The 27,757-nt window shown below is 39.2% G+C and overlaps 1 protein-coding gene across 1 annotated transcript in view; it reads left to right on the top strand.

Moving 5' to 3' along the window:
• PLXNA4 (plexin A4) overlaps positions 1–27,757 on the top strand; it is a 1,035,275-nt gene that overhangs the window by 750,729 nt on the left and 256,789 nt on the right. The gene's annotated exons all lie outside the window — the stretch shown is intronic.

The raw sequence follows: 27,757 nt of genomic DNA, 5'->3' as shown, positions 1-27,757 counted from the left end.
AAAATCTCTAAAGTCTGTATTATTCAGGAAAAAAAAGGACGATAAAGCAATAAATGCTATATCATCCTTTAGCAACATCTTAAAGGTTGCATGGAGTTAACTTAACAACAGAATATGTTCAGTTATCAGTTGGTAATAGACTATGTCAATTCATAGCAACAGCCATCATTCAAACAGGGTTAAACATAGAGAGGTCCTTGTAAAACATTACCCGTGACAGATGCTGGAGGTGATAAAACGACCCTGCTGAGCCTGTTAGATACCACCCATGTTACACCACGCTGCTGCTTTTTAAAATATTACTGTTGTTCATTATGGCAATGAATGAACTGCCAATTTGAGAGTCTTAAGATCTCATTTTCCCCTCTTTATTATCCACTGATGTTGGCACCTGTCTATCATTAAAAGGGGTGATGAGAGCTAAGTGCTGTTGTTATGGAAACCTGCAGACTTCCCACTGCGTTTAGGGAAGAGAAAATGGATGGATAATAATGTTTGCAAGACGCCTGTTACAACTAAGCAAGAAAAGTTATATTGGAGAAATACAAGTGTCTTAACCATGCAGGAGTAATATTGGATTCTTATCGTCCTGCGTTTATAACTTGGGTGCTGTTTGGAAGGATAAATTGCAGAAAATTGATTGATGTGTCCAAATTGATACAAAAAATGCAAAATAGTGACATAAAGAACCAACTTGTTTATCACAGATCATATTTATTGGTGAGATTCGCTATTTACGCGCTTTCAGAACATTTAGGTAGAACTTTAAGAATTGTTTTTATAGATAATTCTTGCAGTAATGGCAAAACGTCCATTCTTTTTTATTTTCCCACTGTTTCCACAATAGTAAATTTACTACAAAGACAATTGTTTAGACTACTGAGTGATGAAATACTTAGCTATGAATATAACAAATCTATGCGAGAGCAGGAAAGCAATCACCTCCGTTATCCCAGCCACCAAGTTCTCCATCAAAGACGAAGCTAGTCATCGCTTCATCAATGGTTTCAGCAACTCCAGCACATGCACCGCCGGCCTCTGTTATCTACACCATTGTCTCCATGATCATTAATCAACATGGTATATTTTTATATTTTTTACAACTTAGATAAGGTTCACTAAGAAGAATGCAATATTGCACAATTATAGGTATGGCCATTATTTTTAGTTATATCCTATCAGAAATCACCATCACCCTCATAAAAAATGGTCAGTTTAGTTTTACTGTTTATAGCTAATGACATGTTGGAGAAAAATGATGAATTTTAAATCAGCACCACCACTAATGCGATGTCTTGGTGGTATATAATAAGCCAGCAGCAGTGACAATAGCAGTAGAATGTGCAGGGAATAGGCAAGTTCTTACCCAGGGCATTTATGGTATATAGCTCCAGTTCACATGCAGAGAAACATACAGTATGTTCCTATGACAGGATTATTATTTATTTATTATGTGTTATTTATATAGCACCATCAGCGCTTTACAGACATTATCATTGCTGTCCCCATTGGGGCTCACAATATAAATTCCCTATCAGTATGTGTTTGGAGTGTGGGAGGAAACCCACGCAAATATGGGGAGAACATACCGACTCCTTGCAGATGTTGTCTTTCGTGGGATTTGAACCCAAGACCCCAGCGCTACAAAGCAACAGTGCTAACCATTGAGCCACCGTAAAAGTAAATGACTATAAAATCTAGCTTCCAATATTTTGTTGAATCCTCATTAATAGAATTACAATAATTTTGTATAGTTGTTGAGTACTATCCTTTTTATTGTTATTTAGTTTTCACTTGAATATGCTATCTGCATGGCTAGCTAACTAAATATTGTTTCACGCCACACATGGGATGTAAGTCTTTGGGTCTTGCTGATTCATATCCTTTTTGCTTTTTGTAAATACGCATTCTACTTTTTTACTTGTCAGCTAACTTGTGCCATCTCATTGGGAATACTCTGTTGAGTCTGCTATGTTATGCTCCAGGCGAGCTTTCTTGAACTCGGCTCTTTGAAACTAAGGAAGACAATGACAGTTCATTTTTAAGAAAGTATAGTGCTCCACTTTAGAAATAAGAAACAAAATATGTGTGTAAGATAAAGTGATTGTTTTACCCACAATGAATGAGGAACCTCCAAATTTCTATTTTTAACGTAGATCCATTCTTTTTCAGTTGAGTGTGATCAAGACCATGGACATCATGTATCAAAATTATCTTAGAGCTATAATTTACCATGCAGTTTAATAAATTGGAGCTGAGTTTTTATTGGTTCCTAAGGGCAGTCCTTTCAGTTTTTAAGTACTGTAAGTAAGGACAGAGTCAGACTTCCATATAACTTGGAGGATGATCGCAATGCAATGCTCGGACTGGCTGGCGGCTCTCCAGACCAGAGCGTGACAGCACGTATTGCTAACCAGCTGTCATGCTCAGTTAAGGAGATCCGCCTGCCAGTCCGAGCATTGCGTTGTGATCCTCGTCCAAGTTATAACTGCCAGACTCTTAAGATTCCTAAAAAATGTAGATGGATTAGAAATTAAGTATTCTGTTCTTATTCCATCTGGTCTTGGGCATAATGACAGTCCTAAGGAGCATTGTTTGGTTATGTTCCCAATTCAGGTGGATAAAATACACCTATCACAAAATAGACCTTGATTCTCCTGCAACCACCAGATCACCATTGTACTAGACACTGCAAAATAAAAAAAATTGAATTCTGTTGTGTATTTATTATAAAACAAAATGAAAAAATGTACATAAATCTTGTGAAAGGATTCTGATGTCCTACTAGATGATAGACGTCAATGACCAGCTACTCTGGCAATCTATAGTCCAGGTAAAGATCATCTTGCATGTTCAGAAACTAACGCACTTTGCACACTGCTCTGTTTGTCCATTTTGTTATACTTTGAGCCTCTTCAATAATAGTGAGAATGAAGAGCTGCTAGCAGAAACCCCTCCATTACAGAGCCCTGTTGAGTCTCATTGAGGATAGTAAGAAGTTGATTAAAAGCTGCTCGTCATGTAAGGTATGACTGCAGACAAGCAGCCACGATTAATTTCTGTGCAGCCCGCTGAGACAGACAACACTCCTGCTGCTTTGTCCATGGGGCTATAGGAGGGACTTGCCATATCATTGAACATGTAAAGGGGTCTCAAGGGCTTTATTGATATCAATCAAAAAAAGTACTTTTTGTACCTTGTGGACACAGCATCTTTCAAATGACGGTGCTAACATACGGTGCATTATGAGCCATTAAATGGCTAATCCATATTGAAAGGAAAAAGAATCAAAGGAAGTTGTAGAACAAAGATGCAAACCTGTGGTCGGAATAAGCCAGTCATAAAATTTAATGGAGAACATTAAAGCTGGTAAAAAGATGAGCACGGCAAGAGGATTTAGTGAAGATGTTCTCATATGTTAAACTTTTAAAAGTTGAATCAGCTATATTGTACCACTTAAAATAATACAAAACAGCATTAAAGAAAACAGAGCTGTGAACATGAAAGAGCGCTGAACATGAAGACTTGTGAAGTCAGCCTCTTAGACTCCGCTTTTATACTCTATGTTGAATAAACACTATTTGCTTGGATGGAAAAGCACATTTAAGAAACTGAATGTCGCTTTCTTAGTATAGAGCATTATCTGGAGAAAGATTACAAGCAAAGGCTAGAATGGGGAAAAGGGTTTTCCAAAGGTCTCTGATGTGCTGGGATGTCTCTTTTTTTCTGGGTGAGAAAACTACCTATTATGAGCAAATAACAGCAATTGCTACCATTCACGATTTGGCTATTATCAAATATACCTTTCAGGTTTGCATGTTTTTTAAAGATGTATCTCCAACCAAAGAAACTGAATGCACTGTTACTTCTTTTTTTCCTATTTGTCAAAATAGTCTAAAAAGTTACATATCAATAAGCAGGGGCGTACGGGGTGGAGCGATTCAGTTACTATCAGGTTCGGATGTATGAGAAGATCCAAAGGCCCTTTTGCTACTTTAAAGGGTTGTCTACACTTTTTTCTTCAGGAGTGCACCGCTCCTCAGCTTCCTGGCTTCTTGCTTGGTAGGGGTGTGGTGTGCTTCTGAAGATTGATAGTTCAGCATGAAATACATCTATCACAAAATCAACCCTGATCCTCCTACAACCAGCCATTCATGGTCTGCTCTGTGTGCTCTTCTATGCTGCAAGTAAAGCCAGCTTCTCTCTGGAGCATCAGAGAAGGCCAGAGGCACTGAAGCACTGACACGGAAGCTTGCTGGAACCATTGATCCGGCCAACTTCAGAAGTGTGCTGGCAAGCTGTATAACAAACAGTTTGCAAGCCTCCTTTGCCTAGAAAACTAACAACTGATAATCTGCAGAGGTTATTAACCAAGGCAATGAGCAATAAACTATAAAATTAAAAATCCCTCTATTCTTGAGAAGAGTGAGGATTTTTAATAAAATGTAAGTTTGCAATTTCACCCATTTAACAAGTTGAGATAACTCCTTTAAAGTGAACCTGTCATCAGCTTTTTTGTGTATGAACTGTGCTGCATTCCACAAAGTTGTATATTATCCCCTGACTCCCCCTGTTGTTCCCCCTAAAAAATCTTTTGAATTGCTCCCGTGCTGTATGCCAATCTGGACGGTTTGGTCCAATGGGCGTTATTGATGCTGCTTCTGTCCCTCCTCTCCACAGCTAATCGCTGTCCCCCGGCTTTGATTAATGTGGATGACTCGTCCTGCGTCATCCACAAAGCTGAACAAAATCTCATGCCTGTGCAGGGACAACGCTGGCTCGCATGAACGTACTTTGCTCTACTCTACTGCGGACAGAGCATAAAACATAACTGTGCATGGAAGAAGTCGCACCTCTCCAGCCATCATAAGCAAAAGTTATAGAGGCATAAATGCAAGTGAAAAGTGCTGAGCAAAAGATGAAACTTGCAAAAAACACCCAATAATAAAAAAATCACCAAAAGTCTAAAAATTTCAACAAATTTGAATCTGTTTTTGCCAATTGATTTTTTATCTCTAGGTATTTTATTTTGTTTTTGTTTTAGGTTGATTTATTGACCCATATAGGGCTTGATTTATACATAATTGATGATAAAACTTCACCCCCCCTCCCTCATCATCACAATGTAATGAAAACATGGCAAGTGTATTTGGTGCAACACAGGACAGGAAAAGAGAACATCCCTTAGTTAGTACATTATACCCAAAGAGTAAATATTATAAACAAGGCAAAGAGGACAGTATCATGGTTTAATAGACGTGTACTACTCCTACTCTCCTCTAGATCGTAGATTATACTACTTTTCCTTAAAAAAGCCCCAGACATTATCGCAACAGTTCTATTGAAGTCATGTCTGACTCGTTAATCCAGAGTGCCCACAGCTTTCAAATGTAGTTAAAGCATTTTTCTTTACGTAAATACCCCTTTCCAGATTCAGCAACCAATTAAATGCATTTAGAAATTCTGGGATTGTAGGCTCCTGATATGATATCCAGTGCTGATCTATTAACTTTCTTGATATGTGTAGCATATGGGCCACCGCTATTTACCATGGTAATCTGTACTTAGATCCTCAATGTACCCACAAATGGCGAGGGAGTTAAATCAGCTGAAAAAACTATTTATAGTATCAAACGCTCTATTCCAGAAAGTTTCCAGGTTAGGATTACACCACATAATATGCAGCTAGTTGCCGCTTGCGCTTTACTCTTAGGACATAACTCTGGTCATGTCCCTATGTTATAGAAGAACTGAGGGGTTCTATATACATGGTGTATAAGATAAATGTGAGATAATCTATGAAACTCAGTGATAATTGTGGAGTTGTCACCATAAATGACCTTCTTCTGTAAAGCTAATATCTCCTTCCCATTTAGGCTACCGGATAATTTACTAAAACTAGGCTTCACATCATTGGCAACATCTACTTTTGCTGGCACCACTGAATGCATTTGAAATAGTAATGTGTGGGCACAGCTGTCTACATCGACTTGTAGATTTTGCTAAATTGTTTTCTGGGAAAGGTGTAAAACATTTTGAATATCCCTTCTTTTATCTGTAAAATGAATATGAATTGTGTTTTCAGCCACCTCTTTGTATCTTCTAGACTAGTGTTTCCCAACTCCAGTCCTCAAGAGCCACCAAAAGATTATGTTTTCAGGACTTCCTTAGTGATGGAATTATTGCCTGTACAGCTGATGGAATTATCACCTGTGCAGTGCTAAGGAAATCCTGAAAACATGATCTATTGGTGGCTCTTGAGGACTGAAGTTGAGGAACACTGCTCTAGACCTTCATGAAAAGCCTCTCACCCAGCCAGATAGTATCAGACTTTGCCCAGACAAAAAACAAGAACTGAGAAAGAGATGTCTGCAATTGGAAGTCTTCTCCTTTTGGATAAGATCCTGGTTTGGCTCTTGTAGGAGAGCTTATTTCCATAGATTTTTTTCTGGACAATATGTCTACCTATGCCAGCTTGGTGGTCTCCACAAGGAGAAACAATATACCTAGACACTCAATCCTCTTTTCACAATACATTGTAGCCAAGTAGCTTATTTACATAGATATAAAGTAAACTTTCTGGATATGACAGGTCATATTCTCTTTACCTTGATTGACAGAAGCATGCATAGGACTGATAGATCCGATCACACATAGAACTCCCTATTTTTGATATACACTAGATAATGTTATGACAATATCTTGTTATAAATTATTTTTCATCCAAGCACTTTGACATACAGATTAGAAGACATTTAGGCATTACAAGATTTGTAGCACAGGTACTTTAGATGCACAGACACGAAACACAGAGCAGCCAATGCAGGGTTAATAAACAGGGGAAGTTTATGATAACAGGGTCAATCTCCACGCAGGGAGTAACAGGAGAAAATATGGGGGAAAACAAGGGAAGTAGCAAGTACAAGTCTTTAACTGACTGTTCACAGTAGATAAAGCAGAGTCGAACCGGTTGTAAACGACAGTTTTTACACTTAGCTGACTCTCTATCTCCACAAGGCAGTTGCCAGCTGATGCCGGTGTTGATTTCTTCAGGCTTCCCCGCCCAAACAATGCTCCGTCTTCTGGCGGCAGCGGGCAGTTTCCGGTTTTACCCGCTGAGTCCCTAGTCCATAACATGACACCTCACGTGCTCGGCTCCACAGACCCTGCGTCTCTTCTCCCTCTAGTCAGCTTGACTCCTCCTGTCCACTGCACTTGGCTCTTGCTCTCAGTACTGGAGCCAGGAGCCCAGACCCTCTCACACTGCTCTCCTGAGTGGAACTCTGCTTTCCTGAGCCGAACTCTGGTCTCCCTTTCCCGTGCAAAAGTCCTCGTCTCTCCCTCTCTCTAGCCATGCCACCAGTTTTCCGGTCACCTGACCTCCCAGCTCTCACTCTGGACATGCCCCCAGCTTCCCAGTCACCTGACTCTGTGCTGGAAGTCTGTCTTCCCCCTGCAACCAGAGGCATGGCCCCGGCAGTTCCAGATCCCTTGTTCTGAATGTATGGCCTTTTTTAAATTTGTAACTTGAAAACAATGTAAACCCTGTGGTAGGACTATTTGCAAGCTCCACAGGACCATCCACAGCATGATATAAAATATTTCAAATTCTAACCATATAGTTTCTTCTTCTAAATTTGCTCTGTAGCAGCAGGAACTATAATTTTGTGATGCACTATAGGGGGCTACTTACCTGCTGGCATGAAGCATAGCACATGACAATGAATGAAGTACAGTATATATCACATGCTGGATACACTTCCATTCAATTACTAGCTTTCATCTCTTCTAAAGCTTACACTCCCCATAAATCCCTGAGATTTTTTTCTAGCAATAGTTTCTAGTCATAGCCTCCTATAGCTAAACCGGGAGATTTGTGAGCAATCTATCAATATAATGATATTGTAAAGTTCAGGAACAGAGATAAAATATATGGTGCATTCTGCATTTGTTGGCCACTTGCATGTCCTAGCGGTTTGATTGCTTGTAACGGTTATGTAAATTTCATCAGGGAGTGAGACAAATATGTTCTGAAATTTATGGAGCTTGGAATTCTGCCTGGATTACATTGACCTGTTCTGCTTTACAACTTAATAACGTCTCTGATACCATGCTTGTACATTTGTGTGTGGCTTTATGGCATTGGAAATTATTAGTTTCATAATGCAAATATCCTATTGCTTTGACATGAAATATTTAAGGCAATGCATTTTAATTGCTGTACCTGGAAAAAAACATTGCATTGTTGTTGAGTATGTACTAAAATTACTTTATGATTAGGAAATGTCCTACTACTCATTGAAACTGGTTATAAAAATTTAATTTCAACCAAAAGTGATGATTTCAGCTGGACCAGCCGACTAACTAATATGCAGGGGGCCAATCTGCTCTTCCTGGATCGATGATGTTAAGTAAGCAAGAATCAGGCATTCAGAATTTCGGCCAATTATTTTGTTCTTATGGGAAATAGGCTGTCCCCAGAGGAATCTGGTAATGGATTATTCCCCTTTCTCTATTGAGAACACAAGCATGCTCAGGCAATCCAAGAGTGCATGGGTTTGGAGAAGCAAGCTAACAGCTAATAAAAGTGAACAGGCTCTTTAGCTGTGTAAAATGTAAAGAGTTGACCTTTTCGACAGTATCCCATAGATCAAAAATACAGATCAGAAGAAATTGCACATCAAGAAAAGATATTAAATTTAAGGATCCAAAATTATGACCCCCTAAGAGGAAATTTAGGAAAAATAGCACCTCATAACTGAATTTCAGATATTAACCTCTTCACGCTTCATGACATATTATGACGTCATGAAATGGATTCAGGAGCTGAGCCTGCTCTAAACAGGTCAGGTGCATGCTGCGTTCTACAGCTAACATCTGTCTCCAACAACAGAGATCTCAGTTAGATAATCACTGCTGTTTAATCACTTAAATGTCATTGTCAGTCTCTGACAGCTGCATTTAAGTTGTTTAATTCTGGTGGGACACCCATAACCTCTCCCTCAACATGGTTGTGTAGGGATATTGGCCTGTTTGAAAGCCCCCATCACTGCCATTTTGGTACATCTATGAAACCCAACTACATATTGCAGTATACAGTGGGTTGCGTAAGTATTCACCCCCTAGGCAATTTGCTTTCTAACAACATGGAATTTCATTGTTTTTTTAGGGTTTGCATCAGTTCCTGTAAAGAACATGCCTACAATTGTGAACATTTGTTTTTATTTTTATTGTGAAGCAAAGAACAAATAGAACAAAATAACTGAAAACTTCAGTGTATATAACTATTCACCCCCCCTAAAGTCAGTACTTTGTAGAGGCTCCTTTTGTGGCACTTACAGCTGCAAGTCTCTTTGGATAAGTCTCTATAAGATTTCCACATTTTTCCATTGTGATTTTTGCCCTTTGCTCAAGGCAAAACTGCTCCAGCTCCTTCAAGTTAGATGGTTTTCTCTGGTGAACAGCAATCTTCAAGTCTGACCACAGATTCTCAATTAAATAAAGGTCTGGGCTGTGACTAGGCCACTCCAAAACATTTACACGTTTCCCCTTAAACCACTCGCGTATTGATTTAGCAGTATGTTTGGATCATTGTCTTGAAGGAAGATGAATCTCCATCCCAGTCAAAAAACCCTGACAGATTGAAACAGGTTTTGCGCAAGAATATTCCTGTATATCACACCATCCATCTTCCCCTCGACTCAGACCATTTTCCCTGTGCCTGCTGTCGATAAACATCCCCACAGCATGATGCTGCCACCACTTTGTTTCGCTGTGGGGATGGTGTTCTTGGGGTGATGAGCTGTGTTGGTTGGGCTCCAGACATAGCGTTTACCTTGGTGGCTAAAAAGTTACATTTTCATCTGACCTCAGCCTCTTCCTCCATACAGTTGGGGAGTTTCCCACATGTCTTTTGGCAAACTCAAAAGGAGCCTTACTATTTTTGTGTATAGGTAAAGGCTTTTTTCTGCCCACACTTACATAAAGGCCACCTGTATGAAGTGTACGGCTTATTGTATGAACAGATACTCCAGTCTCTGCTTGGGAACTCTGTAGCTCCTTCAAGGTTACCTTTTGTCTCTGTGCTCCCTCTCTAATTAATGCACTCCTTGCCCGGGCTGAGAGTTTTGGTGAGCGACCCTCTCTTGGCAGGTTTGTTGTGGTACCAAGTTCTTTCCATTTGATGATAATGGATTTATTTGTTCTCCGGGGGATCATCAGAGATTGGGGTATCTTTTGATAGCCCAATCCTGACTTACACTTCTCAACAACTTTGTCCCTGACTTCTTTGGAGATCTCCTTGGTCTTCATGGTGCTGTTTGGTTAGTGGTGCCTCTTGCTTAATGGAGTTGCAGCCTCTGTGATTTTTCAGAAAAGGTGAGTATATACTGACAGACCATGTGACACATAGTTTGCACACAGGTGGACTTCCTTTTACTAAGCATGTGACTTATGAAGGTAATTGCTTGCAACAGAAATTTTTAGGAGCTTCATAGCAAAAGGGGTGAATACATATGCACATGCCAATTTTTAGTTGTTTAATCCCAAAAATGTTTTTCACTTCAGTTCACCAACTCATACTATTTAGTGCTGATGCATCACACAAATAGGATTACAAAAATATTTAAACACAGGTGGTAATGTAACAAAATAGGTAAAATGCCAAGGGTGTGAATACTTTTGCAAGCTGCTGGAAATACAATTGATTAAGCAACTGCACAGACTAAAAAATAAAATGAAAAGTAAAAAAATAAAGTTATAAATATTAAAACAATTTAAAAAACAAAAATTTGAATCATGCAACTTTTTCCCCATCCAAAAATACAAGAATTAAAAAGATGAGCATATTTGGTATCAACACGTCTGTATAAGTATGACCTAACTAAACTATTTAATCTATAGGGTAAAGGCTGGAAAGAATAATGCCTCCTAACTAAAAACTGTAATAAAAAGCTATGAAAATGCTACATACAGCCTAAAAATGGTGTAGTTAAAAACGTCAGCTTGGCATACTAAAAACAAGAGCTTAAACAGCTCCATTAACAAAAAAATGAAAAATCTATGGGTCTCAGAAATGACGAAAAAAAAGTTGTTGTTTTTTACAAAGTCCACATTTTTTTAAGTGCAAAAAATAATAAAATAAACCATATACGGTTTGCATTTCCGCAATCATATTGACCTGAAGAATCATATTGACCTGAAGAATCATGTTGCCAGGTCAGTAAAAAAGTTATGGCTCTTGAAAGAAGGGAACGAAATAGTAAATTGTAAAAACAAAAATTTGTTGTGTCCTTAAATGGAACCCGTCAGGTCTCCTAACTGTCTGTAATCACTAATATACCTATAAGCTTATTAATCTCATTATCCAGATAAAGTATTTCATTTGCTTTACAAACTCTACTATCTGTGAAAAAAAATATAATTTTATTCTGCTGCTCGCCATATGGTAGTGAGGTTGGACTGGTCTTGCAGGATGTCTTATCCCCCAGACTACTATGCCTGGGATCCTCTAATCACACATTGCTGGGTGTAACTGACAGCCTCCATACAATCACCAGCCAGAGAGGACTGTTGTAAATCTTGTGCATGTGTGCGGCGTCCAAGTAATTTTACCATTTCTTAACTAGACTTGCAGAAGGGAAACTATTTTGGACTAGTCCTGCAAATGCTAAATGAATGGGAATAAAAGTATATTTTAAAATATAGCAGAGGTAATAAGACATTTAAAAGGCTTTATATACAGGTGCATCTCACTAAATTAGAATATCATCAAAAAGTTAATTTATTTCAATCCTTCAATACAAAAAGTGAAAATTGTATAGAGTCATTACAAACAGAGTGATCTATTTCAAGTGTTTATTTCTGTTAATGTTGATGATTATGGCATACAGCCAATGACAGCACAAAAGTCATTATCTCAGTAAATTAGAATACTTTATAACAGCTTGAAAAATAATTTTAAAATCCGAAATGTTGGCCTACTGAAATGTATGTTCAGTAAATGCACTCAATACTTGGTCGGGGCTCCTTTTGCATCAATTACGGAATCAATGCGGCATTGAAGAACTGAAATAAATTAACTTTTCGATGATATTCTAATTTTGTAAGATGCACCTGTATGTGTCAACATGTATATGGCTATGGCACCAGTTTGGCACTGTCACGGGGCCAGACCAGTTGACTTTAAGGGATTAATTGTGAATTGTCCACTTGTTATGAGGTTTAGGCTTCTCTTTATACCCCAACAGCATAACGTAATTACTGATATATTTGTCTCCCAGTAATTTACAAATCTCCCCACTCATTAACCTTTATTAAACAAGGTTCCATAATATAATATTTTTACATAGTTACATAGTTACATAGTTAGTAAAGCCGAATAAAGACTTGCATTCATCAAGTTCGACCTGTTAGTTCTGTAATTGCTAAAGTTGATCCAGAGGAGGGCAAAAACCCCAAATGATTTAGCCAATCTTCACCTGAGGAAAAATTCCCTCCCGACTCTGAAACCAGCAGTCAGAATAAATCCCTGTATCAACCTACTATTTTATTCTATTTTTAAGTATATGCAGAAATCTGCCTGGTATCTAGAAAAGCATCCAGTCCCCGCTTGAACTGGTTTAGTGAATCCGACATTACCGTCTCCTCACTCAGTGAATTCCATATTCTCACTGCTCTTACCGTAAAGAACCCCTTCCTATGCTGGTGCTGAAACCTTTTCTCTTCCAGTCTTAGTGAATGCCCTCTTGTTACCGTAATATCACTCCTTTTGAACAAATCCCAGGCAAGGTCTCTATACTGTCCCCTAACATATTTGTACACATTTATTATGTCCCCCCTCAACCTTCTCTTTTCCAGGCTGAATAGTCCTAGTTTTGCCAACCTCTCTGGGTATTGCAGTCCCTCCATTCCCCTTATTAATTTTGTTGCCCTCCTTTGTACCTTTTCAAGCTCATTTATATCCTTTCTATATATTGGGGCCCATAACTGAGCACAGTATTCCAAGTGTGGTCTGACCAGTGCTTTGTACAGTGGAAGAACAATGTTCTCATCCTTTGCAGCTATACCTCTTCTGATACATCCCATTACCCTGTTTGCCCTTACAGCAGCGGCCTGACTTTGGGCACTCCAATTTAGTTTGCTATCAATCAAGATGCCCAAGTCCTTCTCCATCTCTGAATTCCCCAATGGTTTCCCATTCAGTGAGTACTGGTGACTTCCATTTTTCCTTCCCATATGTATGACCTTACATTTCTCCTCGTTAAACCTCATTTGCCATTTAATGCTCCACCTACCCAGCTTATCCAAATCCCTCTGTAAATTATTTTACATAACTTTGTGTCATCTGCAAATATTGATATTTTACTATTTATCCCGTTGACTATGTCGTTAATAAAGATATTAAATAACATTGGGCCTAGTACAGACCCCTGTGGTACCCCACTAGTGAAGCTTACCCAATCTGAGTATATTCCATTTATAACCACCCTCTGCCTTCTATCCTTTAGCCAGTTAGCTACCCACTTGCAGACATTTTCCCCCAGCCCCATCATTCTCATTTTGTATACCAACCTATTATGTGGCACGCTATCGAACGCTTTTGAGAAGTCGAGATACACGACATCCACTGGTTCCCCCTGATCTACTCGAGAGCTAGCCTCCTCGTAGAAGTCAATCAGGTTTGTTTGGCAGGAGCGATTCCTCATGAATCCATGTTGGTTCGGGGTAAATAGATTATTAGCATCAAGATGCTCCATGATTGCCTCATTAATAAAGCCTTCAAAAATTTTGCCCACAACAGACATCAGACTCACCGGCCGATAGTTTCCGGTGTTACTTTTTGCTCCCTTTTTGAATATTGGCACTACATTCGCCTGTCGCCAATCAAGTGGTACAGACCCAGTCTCAACAGAGTCCTTAAATATAAGATATAACGGTCTGTCTATCACATTACTTAGTTCCCTTAGTACCCGTGGGTGTATGCCATCAGGTCCTGGTGATTTGTTTATTTTAATGTTACTGAGGCGTTTCTGTACCCCAGCTTGGGTTAGATTTGTCATACTTAGTGGAGGATTAAGTTTGTCACTTCTCATTTCGCCTTTTAGTTCTTTTTCCTTTGTGAAAGTTGACGAAAAAAATTTATTTAATAGATTAGCTTTATCCTCATCTTTCTCTATGATTTTGCCTTCCTCACTTTTTATCGGTCCAATATTATTCGATTTAATCCTTTTACTATTTATATACGTAAAGAACAGTTTGGGATTTGATCTACTTTCCCTAGCAATACGTCTCTCTGTTTCCTCCTTTGCTATTTTTATTTGTTTTTTGCAGGTTCTCGTTTTTTCCTTGTAACACATTAGTGCCTCCTTGCTGTTTTCCTGTTTTAATCTCTTGAATGCCTCTTTTTTGCTATTTAACGCCCCTTTTACGTTCTTATTCAACCATATTGGTTTCCTCTTATTTCTGGCCCTTTTATTCCCATACGGTATATACCTCTCGCACTGAGTATTCAGAATTCTTTTGAAGGTTTCCCATTTACTATTCGTATTTCCTTGATTAAGAACTTTGTCCCAGTCTATAAGTTGAAGGTTTTCTTTCAGCTGATCAAACTTCGCCCTCCTAAAGTTTAATGTTTTAGTTGTTCCCTTATTGATAACCCTACTGAAGGGCATTTTGAAATTGATAATATTATGATCGCTATTACCTAGGTGCCCCCCTATCTGTACCTCAGTTATTCTATCAGGCCTATTAGTCAATATTAAGTCCAACACGGCCTTCCCTCTCGTTGGTTCCTGCACTAGTTGGGAGAGATAATTATCCTTGATATTTGTCAAGAACCTTTTTCCTTTCTGCGATCTACAGGTTTCTGTTTCCCAGTCAATATCCGGGTAGTTGAAATCCCCCATTACAATCACCTCATTATGTTTTGCTACTTTGTCTATTTGTCCTAATAGCAGTTTCTCATTCTCCTCTGTTATATTAGGTGGCTTATAGCAGACCCCCAGTAATATTTTATTATTATTTTTTGCCCCCTCTATCTCTACCCACATGGACTCGACCCCCTCTTCTCCCTCTCCTATATCTTCCCTTAGTCTGGGTTTTAGACGTGACCTTACATTTAAGCAGACTCCTCCGCCCTTCCCCTGTTTCCGGTCCCTTCTAAATAAACTATAATCTGTTAAATTTACCGCCCAGTCGTAGCTATCGTCTAGCCAAGTCTCTGTTATACCTACGATGTCATACCTCTCCTCCGATATAAGCGCCCGCAGCTCATCCGCCTTATTGGTCAGGCTTCTTGCGTTGGTCAGCATGCAAGATAAAACTTTGGGGTTATTTAGCATCCTATTCTTCTCTAACGATCTAACTGTACTATCCCCACCCCCCTCTCCACCCTCATTATATTCACTTCTCCCCTTCCCCCTTGCTTGCCTCACATCCCACCTATTTCCTTGGTTCCCCCCCCCCGTCTCTAGCTTATTTATTTGCAGTTACTATACATAATAGTACTATTATCCCTACAGCTAAGTAACTATTTTTGTACTCTATAGGTACCCCTACTTAGCAATGGCATTAACACTGCAAAACCTTTATTTAGCTCATTATTCTCACTTCACTGTTGACTGATATTTCAAATAGTAATAGTGAGATACTTTCCAGCTGCCTACAATTGGAGAACCATTTGTGGCAATTTGCTTATTTTAATATGGCTTATGAAAAAATGACATTATATCTCTGTCTGTCGATCGTGTGTATCTGGATGAAAAGAGCCAGATATCTCTGCGCTATACCAGTGATGCACAATTAGAAAGAAAAAATGGTGACATTGAATTCTTTAATTAAAGGTTTTTGCAACATCATAAATGGTCAAAATTGCAAAGTGCTTGTAAAAACAAGCAACTTTGCAATTTTTACCTGTTATTATAAGTTTTAATTTTATAGTTTACTGCTCTGCTGTCTAGGTTTAGTGGTGGTCGGTCTCCCAGGCAAGGAGTGCAACACTTACAAGCTCTTTCTAATGAAATTTGTAAGTGCTGCTCTGATGGCTGGATGCGGCCAGCGTCCGTACCTTTGCACTTCTCTGATGCTGCAGAGGCAAATCTGCCTCTACTGGCAGCATTGGAGAGCACACAATTTAGGCCAGTGGCTCATTGATGCTGTTGGTTGGACCTGTCAATCATCAGGAATACACCACTGTTGGCAAGCAGGAAGTCATTTATGATGCATTTGTGATGTAGAATTGTAGCTCTAATGTTGACTCATGCATGGAAAAGAGACTTCCTGTTTCTACATAGAGCTTAGAAGAATGCAGCTAGTCAGTTTTTAACCACATGATATCATAGACCTAATGGAAAAGAGAAGAATTAGCTGGGTAGAAAGATAAAATGGGCAATTGTAAGTACACGGTGCTATATAATATGATGATTGCAATATATTAAGAGGATAAAAGCTTTGATGGGAGGGGTGCTTCTTTACCCAACCAGTTCAAGCTTTCTATTGACTGGTAACAGATATGAAAAGGAATTTCTTTTTCTATAGTGGTTATCGAACCAAAAAGATAAGAAGCCTCCAAAAATAAAATATTGCTAACATAAAAACATTCCCGTTGTTCCACTGGCATACGATATATATTATACAGTATATACAAGTCATAAGTGTTCATCGACATTGTCAGTTCACAGCCTTAAAAAATGTCCAATCTGTGGTTTTTGATCTGAAGCAGATGAAGATGTTACAGCAGATGCTGACACAAAGCAAACAAGGGATTGTGATCGATGTCTGTATAATTGCTATTAAAATATAAGGAGGCTTGATTACTTCCTGGAAGCTATGTGATTTTAATAGATTGAAGGTGTGTCAGCACATAAGCAGCGAGGTAGAATGATATGTGAAACAGACAACCATTATACTCCCTGGAAGGCAATTTGTAAATTAGAGCAAAAACAACTAATTGTTTTCTTATTATTTTCCCTGCAGATCCGACAAACACAAACTGATTTTCAAAGAGTATAAAAAGTAGATCTTTGTGTCTTATGCCATATTGCAATTATCATAAGCTTTGAAATGAAAGCTGAAGACATACCCCTAGCTCTCCGAGGGTAAATGGGGCAGGACCGTGAATTTGTCATGCGGTAAATCATCTAAAAGAGTTACCCATAAGATTTAATTAGAAGAACATTAGGTTAATCAGATAGAAACATAATGAAAATGTACATTTTTAATGAAGCTCGCCTCTTCAATTATCTACCGCAAACTTCTTAAGATTTTCAGACATTTTTCTACTCATGCCAATGTGGTTTGTTTGCAATCAAAGCAGGCTAATGACTTTTATACAAGTGGATTCTTATCAAGACAGATTTTAATGTGGATAACAATACAGCCAGCCACCGATTACTACAGTTTCTGGGAAAAAAAGGCTTTATCCAGAGTTGTAGCTAAGCTTCACCAAGGGCAAACATTCTGATCGTTGCTCTCGCTCTCACCCTAAATACCCTGTTATGGGCAGTATGGCTTGTTGGCAGCCCCCTGGGTCACAGGACCTTTGAGAACTGCTTCTTGACACATCTTGAGCTAAGCCTTTGGTTCCTTTATCAGTGCTCAACTATTCCTCTCCCAATTATTCATAATGTAAATATCAACATATATATATATCAATATATATATGCGAGACATATAGTTATCCATCAACTATGGGGGAAGTTCTTATGCACATGGCTACAGTAGCTTTGTTTTTCTGCTGTCCTAGCTGATGCATTTCTCACTATTGATTTTTTTCATATTTTAAAAGCATTTATATCATATCAAATAAACATTCTGATTCAAGCTTAATCCTTAGAAAAGAATGCAGGAAAAGGCTGTGGTCACTTGCTAGAAATGTTATGCTCCAAAGCTTTAAAAGGTTGTATTGTAATGTTAGTTATAACATCTACCATCATCTTATTACAGAGCCCTATAAAAATGATGGAAAAATATATTCGTGACACTGCGAGGACTTGAATTGAGAAGTAAAATATGTGAGGCGTCGAAGATTACAAAAAAAATGTCTAAAGAACCATTGCCTTACATAAAAACCCTGCCACATTAGTGTTAACACTCCGATGAACTTTACTGGTTTTAGTTTATTTTGCTACATTGATGACCCATCTGTCTATGTGATGGCTGCAGCCAATCAATGACTTCAGTGGCTTTGTGACATAAACCATTGCCAGTATCTTTTTACAGCTCCTCGGACTTCAAAATATAGAATAGACAGGACAATCAAAAAAACTGCTTAAGCGCTTGAAAAATCCAGTCTAACCCGAAATATCTCATAATAAAGTTATATAGATGGACTACCGTAGATTACATTGACCTGGGAAGGGTATAATTTTATAGACAACTTAAAGGGCAGAGCTCCACTAAACAGAACTCCTCTATAACAGGTCAATTAAATGTAACTTTTATTATATTAGTTTAAAATTCATATTATAAGAACAGAATTAAAATAATTCATTTTTACTATTATTTAATTGTTATTATTAGTAGCAATAGCTTATCTCTTTATGTTAAGATAGCACCCTTTGGTACCATCAGCAGATAATATGGCAAGTATTGAATATTTAAAATTCAATCATGCAGCACATTTCCCCCAACATGTTTTATCGACAAATCAGCATCATCAGGGGATGGGACACAAATGTAAAAATTGTTTACACTAGTATCCCAACCCCTGATGACGCTGATTCATCTGTCAAATATGTTGGGAAAAATGTGCTGCATGATTGAATTTTATAAATTTAATATCAGAATCAGAATAATCATAATAATAATAACAATGAAATAATGGCAAATGTGACACCGGCAACTCGCATGGGCAGTAAGCGCCGCCCTACTCACTGTGGTCACCGCTCTGCTCCTCCCAGTCTCGGGTCATCTCGCTGAGCTGCCTCCTGCAGCATTTCCAGCTCTGCTGCATCCAACTGCTGCTGGTTAGACTTTGTTGGAATTTAACCACTTGTATCCTGCTGAGTTTAGTTTTGCAAGCCTGTCCCAGGCAGTAAGGGGTTTATTAGGCAACTCCTCTCACCACTTTGTGCCTGAACGTAGGTTCCTAATTGATTCTCTCTAGATCCTGTTGATGCATGTTCATTCTGTCTCTCCTGCTATCGACCCAGCTCATTTACTGTTTATCCTGATCTCTCCACTCTTGACCTCAGCTATGAATATTGAACCTGTTCTGCGTGCCTTGACCTCGGATTGTCTGTCCATGTCTTTGCCTTCATCCACCTGTACCTTGTACCTGTGCCTCTGACCCTCTGGTCAGCTGCTGCAGACCCAGAGACTGCCCTGGAGTGGTACCTGGTGACTACTTGTGGCCAAGACTATAGTCACAATCAGAGGCTATAGTGAATACCAGGTAGCTACTTAGTTACATCACTCCAGGGTAAGCTTGGCAAGTGGAGCAGTGGGTCCATGCCCACCGACATTACAGCAAAAATGAATTTATTTTAATTCTGTCCTCTTAATATGAATTTTAAGCTAATATAATAAAAGTTAAATTTTATTGACTTGCTAGAGAGGGGTCCTATTTAGTGGGGCTCTGCCCTTTAAATTGTCTAATTCATAATCAAGAATAGTTATCCCTATATATTGCACTAATATAGGGCATAGTATTACACTATGTCCAACTCTTTAAGAATCCAGTGTAATATTTACCATTTTTGTAAAATTAGTTGTGTCGAGTGTCTAGTGAAACAATGGCAAAGTTGCCATTTCATAGAGACTAAGTGCTATAGTGTGACACAATGTGATCATTCCAAACCTAATAGTAAAATACAGTTATGATCCTAAATACGATCTCTGATTTTATGCCTCAAATATAGATTCCTCCCATATAGTGCATTGAGTGCATTGGAAGTGCATTGAGGTGAAGGGTACATTGCTGGAAAAGGAAGAAAAAAAAAAAAAAAAAAAACTCTTTAAATCTCTTAGTTTGCGAGTGTGAACGAGCTGCGTGTGTCCGGAGCGTAAGTGCGAACGAAAGTAAGTGTGTGACTTGTTTTTCAGTGAAGAGGTATTTGGGAATCCTGCAGAAAATACCTGTGTGAATTGCGGTGAGTGCTGCATTGTGACCTGCTGAGTGCTTTTCTACCTGTTTAGATTTATTGGGCTTTTTAAAACCTATTTTCTCACTACAGTTTTAGTTTCTTAGTTTACTACCTGTGTATTTAAGGGTTAACTACATTGCACTAAAATCCTGAGGTGTAGATTTACTCACAAGGGGTTAATTAAGGGGAAGGGGTCATAATTAAGGGTTTATAAGGGGCAGCTGGTTGGACATCAAGTCCTTTGGAAGTGCATTGAGGTGAAGGGTACATTGCTGGAAAAGGAAGAAAAAAAAAAAAAAACTCTTTAAATCTCTTAGTTTGCGAGTGTGAACGAGCTGCGTGTGTCTGGAGCATAAGTGCGAACGAAAGTAAGTGTGTGACTTGTTTTCCAGTGACTTTGGATTCAGGGAGTTTGGAAGGGAGGACTTAGGACTGAATTGCTGACTGTATTTCATTATTTCTTTACTTTACTTTTTGCTTAATTAATCCACCTGACCTACTTATCTGATTCCCCCGTCCATACTTGATACTTAACTGATCCCCCGCCGATATCTAATTGATACACTTGCACATCCCTAATTGATCCCCGTCCATACACCTATATATAAATAATTGTGTTTTGTACTTGTATATATATACTGACTGTATCCCCATATTTAGAATGACGTCCATTTTGGCCGGAGCCGTGCAGTGTACATCTTGCGCAATGTATGCATTCCGTGAGCAACCGCTCGAGGATCCATACTGCTGCGAGAGATGTGAGCATATTGTGCACTTGGAAGCCCAAATTCTGGATCTAAGTGCTCAGATAGCGGTACTGAGGAGCATCGACAACATGGAACGGAGTTTGCTGCTCACCGAGCAGACACTCAATGGGTCAATACTGGGGGTGGAGCATAGAGGGGAAGTGCAGGCTGAACAGGCAGAGAGCTGGATAACAGTTAGGAGGGATAGAGGGAAGAAGTATAGGAAGGCTGGTTCAGAACCGGCATTATTGGAGCACGACAGATCCTCTGACCGCCGGGGGAGTGTATGCTCCAGTAATGAGGGGGAGGGGGGAAGTGTAGGGCAGGCAAGACAGGTTCTGGTAGTGGGTGACTCTATTATTAGGGGGACAGACAGGGCAATCTGTCACAGAGACCGGGATCGCCGAACGGTGTGCTGCCTCCCTGGCGCTCGAGTCCGGCACATCGCGGATCGGGTTGACAGGTTACTGGGTGGGGCTGGCGAAGACCCAGCGGTCATGGTCCACATCGGCACCAATGACAAAGTGAGTGGTAGATGGAGGGTCCTTAAAAATGATTTCAGGGACCTAGGTAGGAAGCTTAGGGCAAGGACCTCCAAGGTAGTTTTCTCAGAAATACTACCAATCCCGCGAGCCACACAGGAGCACCAACGGGAAGTTAGGGAGGTGAATAAGTGGCTAAAGAGTTGGTGCAAGGCAGAAGGGTTTGGGTTCATGGAGAACTGGGCCGACTTCGTGGTCGGCTACAGGCTCTACCGTAGGGACGGGCTGCACCTCAATGGGGAGGGTGCAGCGGTGCTGGGGAAGAAGATGGCTAATAGGTTGGAGGAGTTTTTAAACTAGAGACGGGGGGGGGGAACCAAGGAAATAGGTGGGATGTGAGGCAAGCAAGGGGGAAGGGGAGAAGTGAATATAATGAGGGTGGAGATGGGGGTGGGGATAGTACAGTTAGATCGTTAGAGAAGAATAGGATGCTAAATAACCCCAAAGTTTTATCTTGCATGCTGACCAACGCAAGAAGCCTGACCAATAAGGCGGATGAGCTGCAGGCGCTTATATCGGAGGAGAGGTATGACATCGTAGGTATAACAGAGACTTGGCTAGATGATAGCTACGACTGGGCGTTAAATTTATTAGATTATAGTTTATTTAGAAGGGACCGGAAACAGGGGAAAGGCGGAGGAGTCTGCTTATATGTAAAGTCATGTCTAAAACCCAGACTAAGGGAAGATATAGGAGAGGGAGAAGAGGGGGTCGAGTCCATGTGGGTAGAGATAGAGGGAACTAAAAATAATAATAAAATATTACTGGGGGTCTGCTATAAGCCACCAAATATAACAGAGGAGAATGAGAATCTGCTATTAGGACAAATGGACAAAGTAGCAAAACATAATGAAGTGATTGTAATGGGGGATTTCAACTACCCAGATATTGACTGGGAAACAGAAACCTGTAGATCTCAGAAAGGAAAAAGGTTCTTGACAAATATTAAGGATAATTATCTCTCCCAACTAGTGCAGGAACCAACGAGAGGGAAGGCCGCGTTGGACTTAATATTGACTAATAGGCCTGATAGAATAACTGAGGTACAGATAGGGGGGCACCTAGGTAATAGCGACCATAATATTATCGACTTCAAAATGCCCTTCAGTAGGGTTATCAATAAGGGAACAACAAAAACATTAAACTTTAGGAGGGCGAAGTTTGATCAGCTGAAAGAAAGCCTTCAACTTATTGACTGGGACAAAGTTCTTAATCAAAGGAATACGAATAGTAAATGGGAAACCTTCAAAAGAATTCTGAATACTCAGTGCGAGAGGTATATACCGTATGGGAATAAAAGGGCCAGAAATAAGAGGAAACCAATATGGTTGAACAAGAACGTAAAAGGGGCGTTAAATAGCAAAAAAGAGGCATTCAAGAGATTAAAACAGGAAAACAGTAAGGAGGCACTAATGTGTTACAAGGAAAAAACGAGAACCTGTAAAAAACAAATAAAAATAGCGAAGGAGGAAACAGAGAAACGTATTGCTAGGGAAAGTAGATCAAATCCCAAACTGTTCTTTACGTATATAAATAGTAAAAGGATTAAATCGGATAATATTGGACCGATAAAAAGTGAGGAAGGCAAAATCATAGAGAAAGATGAGGATAAAGCTAATCTATTAAATTATTTTTTTTCGACAACTTTCACAAAGGAAATCGAACTAACAGGAGAAATGAGAAGTGACAAACTTAATCCTCCACTAAGTATGACAAATCTAACCCAAGTTGGGGTACAGAAACGCCTCAGTAACATTAAAATAAACAAATCACCAGGACCTGATTGCATACACCCACGGGTACTAAGGGAACTAAGTAATGTGATAGACAGACCGTTATATCTTATATTTAAGGACTCTGTTGAGACTGGGTCTGTGCCACTTGATTGGCGACAGGCGAATGTAGTGCCAATATTCAAAAAGGGAGCGAAAAGTGACGCCGGAAACTATCGGCCGGTGAGTCTGACGTCCGTTGTGGGCAAAATTTTTGAAAGCTTCATTAAAGAGGCAATTACGGAGCATCTTGATGCTAATAATCTTTTAATCCCGAACCAACATGGATTCATGAGGAATCGCTCCTGCCAAACAAACCTGATTGACTTCTACGAGGAGGTTAGCTCTCGAGTAGATCAGGGGGAACCAGTGGATGTCGTGTATCTCGACTTCTCAAAAGCGTTCGATAGCGTGCCACATAATAGGTTGGTATACAAAATGAGAATGATGGGGCTGGGGGAAAATGTTTGCAAGTGGGTAGCTAACTGGCTAAAGGATAGAAGGCAGAGGGTAGTTATAAATGGAATATACTCAGAATGGGTAAGCGTCACTAGTGGGGTACCACAGGGGTCTGTACTAGGCCCAATGTTATTTAATATCTTTATTAACGACATAGTCAACGGGATAAATAGTAAAATATCAATATTTGCAGATGACACAAAGTTATGTAAAACAATTAATACAAAAGAGGACAGTGCAGACCTACAGAGGGATTTGGATAAGCTGGGTAGGTGGAGCATTAAATGGCAAATGAGGTTTAACGAGGAGAAATGTAAGGTCATACATATGGGAAGGAAAAATGGAAGTCACCAGTACTCACTGAAAGGGAAATCATTGGGGAATTCAGAGATGGAGAAGGACTTGGGCATCTTGATTGATAGCAAACTAAATTGGAGTGCCCAAAGTCAGGCCGCTGCTGTAAGGGCAAACAGGGTAATGGGATGTATCAGAAGAGGTATAGCTGCAAAGGATGAGAACATTGTTCTTCCATTGTTCTTCCACTGTACAAAGCACTGGTCAGAATACACTTGGAATACTGTGCTCAGTTATGGGCCCCAATATATAGAAAGAATATAAATGAGCTTGAAAAGGTACAAAGGAGGGCAACAAAATTAATAAAGGGAATGGAGGGACTGCAATACCCAGAGAGGTTGGCAAAACTAGGACTATTCAGCTTGGAAAAGAGAAGGTTGAGGGGGGACATAATAAATGTGCACAAATATGTTAGGGGACAGTATAGAGATCTTGCCCGGGATTTGTTCAAAAGGAGGGATATTACGCTAACAAGAGGGCATTCACTAAGACTGGAAGAGAAAAGGTTTCAGCACCAGCATAGGAAGGGGTTCTTTACGGTAAGAGCAGTGAGAATATGGAATTCACTGAGTGAGGAGACGGTAATGTCGGATTCACTACACCAGTTCAAGCGGGGACTGGATGCATTTCTAGATACCAGGCAGATTTCAGCATATACTTAAAAATAAAATAAAATAGTAGGTTGATACAGGGATTTATTCTGACTGCTGGTTTCAGAGTCGGGAGGGAATTTTTCCTCAGGTGAAGATTGGCTAAATCATTTGGGGTTTTTGCCCTGCTCTGGATCAACTTTAGCAATTACAGAACTAACAGGTCGAACTTGATGGACGCAAGTCTTTATTCGGCTTTACAAACTATGTTACTATGTTATAGTCAAGAATAACTGCATGAAAAAGAATGGAGTTACTCTGGGAGGACAATCATATAGCTGGAAAAAAGGGTGTAAAACAATGAAACTAACATTTCTTCTGTACTTTGGATTGTCACAGCCTCACAAATAGATAATAATCCTTTTTTAGTCTACAGTTTGTGAGTGGTAATGTTCACTATTACCCACCAGAAAATACTTTTTTAACCAAAGAGCTACTACAATCATTGGTACCTGCTTAGTTCTTAAAATTGCCTTTACGAAAATGGATTTCTTTGCAGTTTATGATTTTTTTTTTATTTCAAAGGGTGAGAAAAAAGTCACCTTTTTTGCTTAAGTTTAAAGAATTGGCTCAAAGGATCCATCAATAAAGGAGAGCAAAGCCTTGTAGGAAAAAAGCTTTTACTCAAGGAATATTGAGCTCTAATCATGACTGAGAGCTTGGCCATCACCTGACTTCCTGCCAGCTTTCTATTTCTTTCCCTTAAATTGCTCTCAGAGGATACAAGACCAGGTTGGTTCAATATCACAGACTCCTGTTAGAACATATCAACAAAGAGCTACATTTCAAGCAAATTAAATAATGTTTAGAAGAAGCCAGATCACAATGTGCACTCACAAGCTGTGAGCTCCAGAATTACATTTAAATTGAAAAGTTATAGGGGTACAAGGTAAGAATATACGGCTAATGTGCAGATTCATTAGGCTTCACGGCTTTCCAATATAAAGTCCTCTGACATTCAGATAAACTTGGTTTACTAGTCGATTTCTGGTTTCTTTTGTGACATGAATACTAACGTTTATCCTGAGTTGCTTATTAGGTGTTTGTTGAACCAGCAAGTCAATGACACCAAAGAAAGTGTAGTTTTATATGGTACTATTGAATGTTAAGCTATTTTTATTAGTGCCAAGCAATTTCCGTTATTTTGTCCAGATCCTGCCAACAACTATTATCTACGGAGGCCTAGAGGTTATGATAAGATAAAGAGGTACCAGAAGTGTTTGGCAGCTGTTTATCGCTATCCTTTTGAAATAATAGGTAAAATTTCAAAGGAATTTGTCATTAGATTTTTGCTACCCAATATGAGAGCAGCATGATGTAGGGCCAAAGACCCTGATTCCAGTGATGTATTTCTTACTGCAGTTTTGATAAATTCATTGTTTCTGTCTCTACATTATGCTGCTCTTAGATTTGGTGGCAACAACCTGGTGACAGATTCCATTTAATGTCCTTTTATATTGTTACTTCAAAATGACCAGATATTTGCAACATGCTCAACACTTTTCTAAGGCCACGTGCACCTTATTATTTGTAAGCCAAAATTAGGAGTGCAGCAATCAGAGGAAAAGTATAATAGAAACACGTCTCCACTTCTGTATTTTTCACCCATTCCTAGCTTTGGCTTACAAACACTGATGTAAATTACTGACCAAATACTGAATGTGTGCATGTGGCCTAAAGAGTCTAGAAAATTGGGTGTGGTATTGTTGAGTCCCAACCTGCATTGTCTTGATTAATGGCTTGTGCCACTTTTTAGGCACAAGGGCCCCGATTCATCAAAACTGTCATTATGTATGCCAGTCTTGATAAAGTGTACGCTGAAATAATATGAGTTGATTTCATTAAGACTGGAGTCTCACAAGCGTATGTTGTCTCAAGCGAGAGAATCAGGTAGATTATGCTAATGACACTCAGCTCAAACTCTGTCAGAGTTTGAGCTGAGTATCATCTAATTGTGATCCGATCGTCTCTCATGAGAGAATTGGGGCACAGGTGCAGAAAAGACGGAGAAATTAATTTCTCCACCTTCTCCATTGTCTCTGCCTGTACATTGGACTGCACTCAGATGATATCCGTGTGCAGTCTTATGTTTCACAGACACCCATAGACTTGAATAGATAAGTGCGAGCCGATCATCGAATGCACTCGCAGCATGTTGCCGAATCGGCCTGAGAAAAAAATCACAGATCTGCACTCTATGGGCTAAAAATTTGAAGCAATTTTATGCCAGAAAACTCGTATAAACTGTTTGATGAATCACCCCCCCAATCACCCCCATACTGATCTAAAGTATTCCATCCATGCCGAGGTATAAAAAGGAAAGTCTAAAATGCTCTAAAGATGTACCAAGTCTATCAAATAGCATGTGTCTCTGTGATAGATTTTCCACATCTTCTGACTGCTTCGTGTATATTTATGCTGTCCTAATGGTAGACAACAATAGTAGATCTGCTCCAAAGTGTGTTTGGACATGTCATGTATGTGTATTTATTTTCAGCAAATTTGCATTGAATCAATGATCATCTTTAGTATTAATGCTTTTTTTTTCTCTTTCACTGTTCTTATAGTCAATATATTATTAGCATATTATATGGTGAAACTGAACTCTTTTACATATTTTTCCCCATAAACATTCCTCTGTGGCAAATTAACTCCTGCTTGTAATAAGTTCATTCTGTTTCCCCTTACTTTCCATTTCTAGGTAGTAATGCTAACTTATGTTAAATACATTCTCCTACGGTATAATATTTCATTTAGAATGTTTAATTACATCTTCCATAGGTAAAAGAGCATCGGATGGTTCAGGCACATGTGTGAAAATGGTATAATTGTTGCAGTGAGAGTTCCAATTATCTTCTTGATTTGCTGGTTATAATTGTTTTCCATGACGGATGAACCTCTAATCATAGTGTTGCAGATATGTCTATTGAATACAGCGGCATAGTTATTATGGTTTGGGATTTGATGTGAGAGACATTCACTATGAAGATTGGCAGAATAGAAATTTAAATTACAAATTATGTGGAAACAAGACGTAGTGGAAGATGGTCAATGTGTTATTTGGTGGAAACGTCGACTTCTGAAGATGAATGGATATCATCCAAGTGCTGTGTTTATTCATGTGCTGCTAAATACTCTTACAGCATAATT

This window comes from Phyllobates terribilis, unplaced genomic scaffold (genome assembly GCF_046119375.1).
Source record: "Phyllobates terribilis strain yellow unplaced genomic scaffold, ASM4611937v1 Scaffold_11__3_contigs__length_659146591, whole genome shotgun sequence".
In the NCBI taxonomy this organism is placed as follows: Eukaryota; Metazoa; Chordata; class Amphibia; order Anura; family Dendrobatidae; genus Phyllobates; species Phyllobates terribilis.
This window is presented reverse-complemented; position numbering and strand designations above follow the sequence as displayed.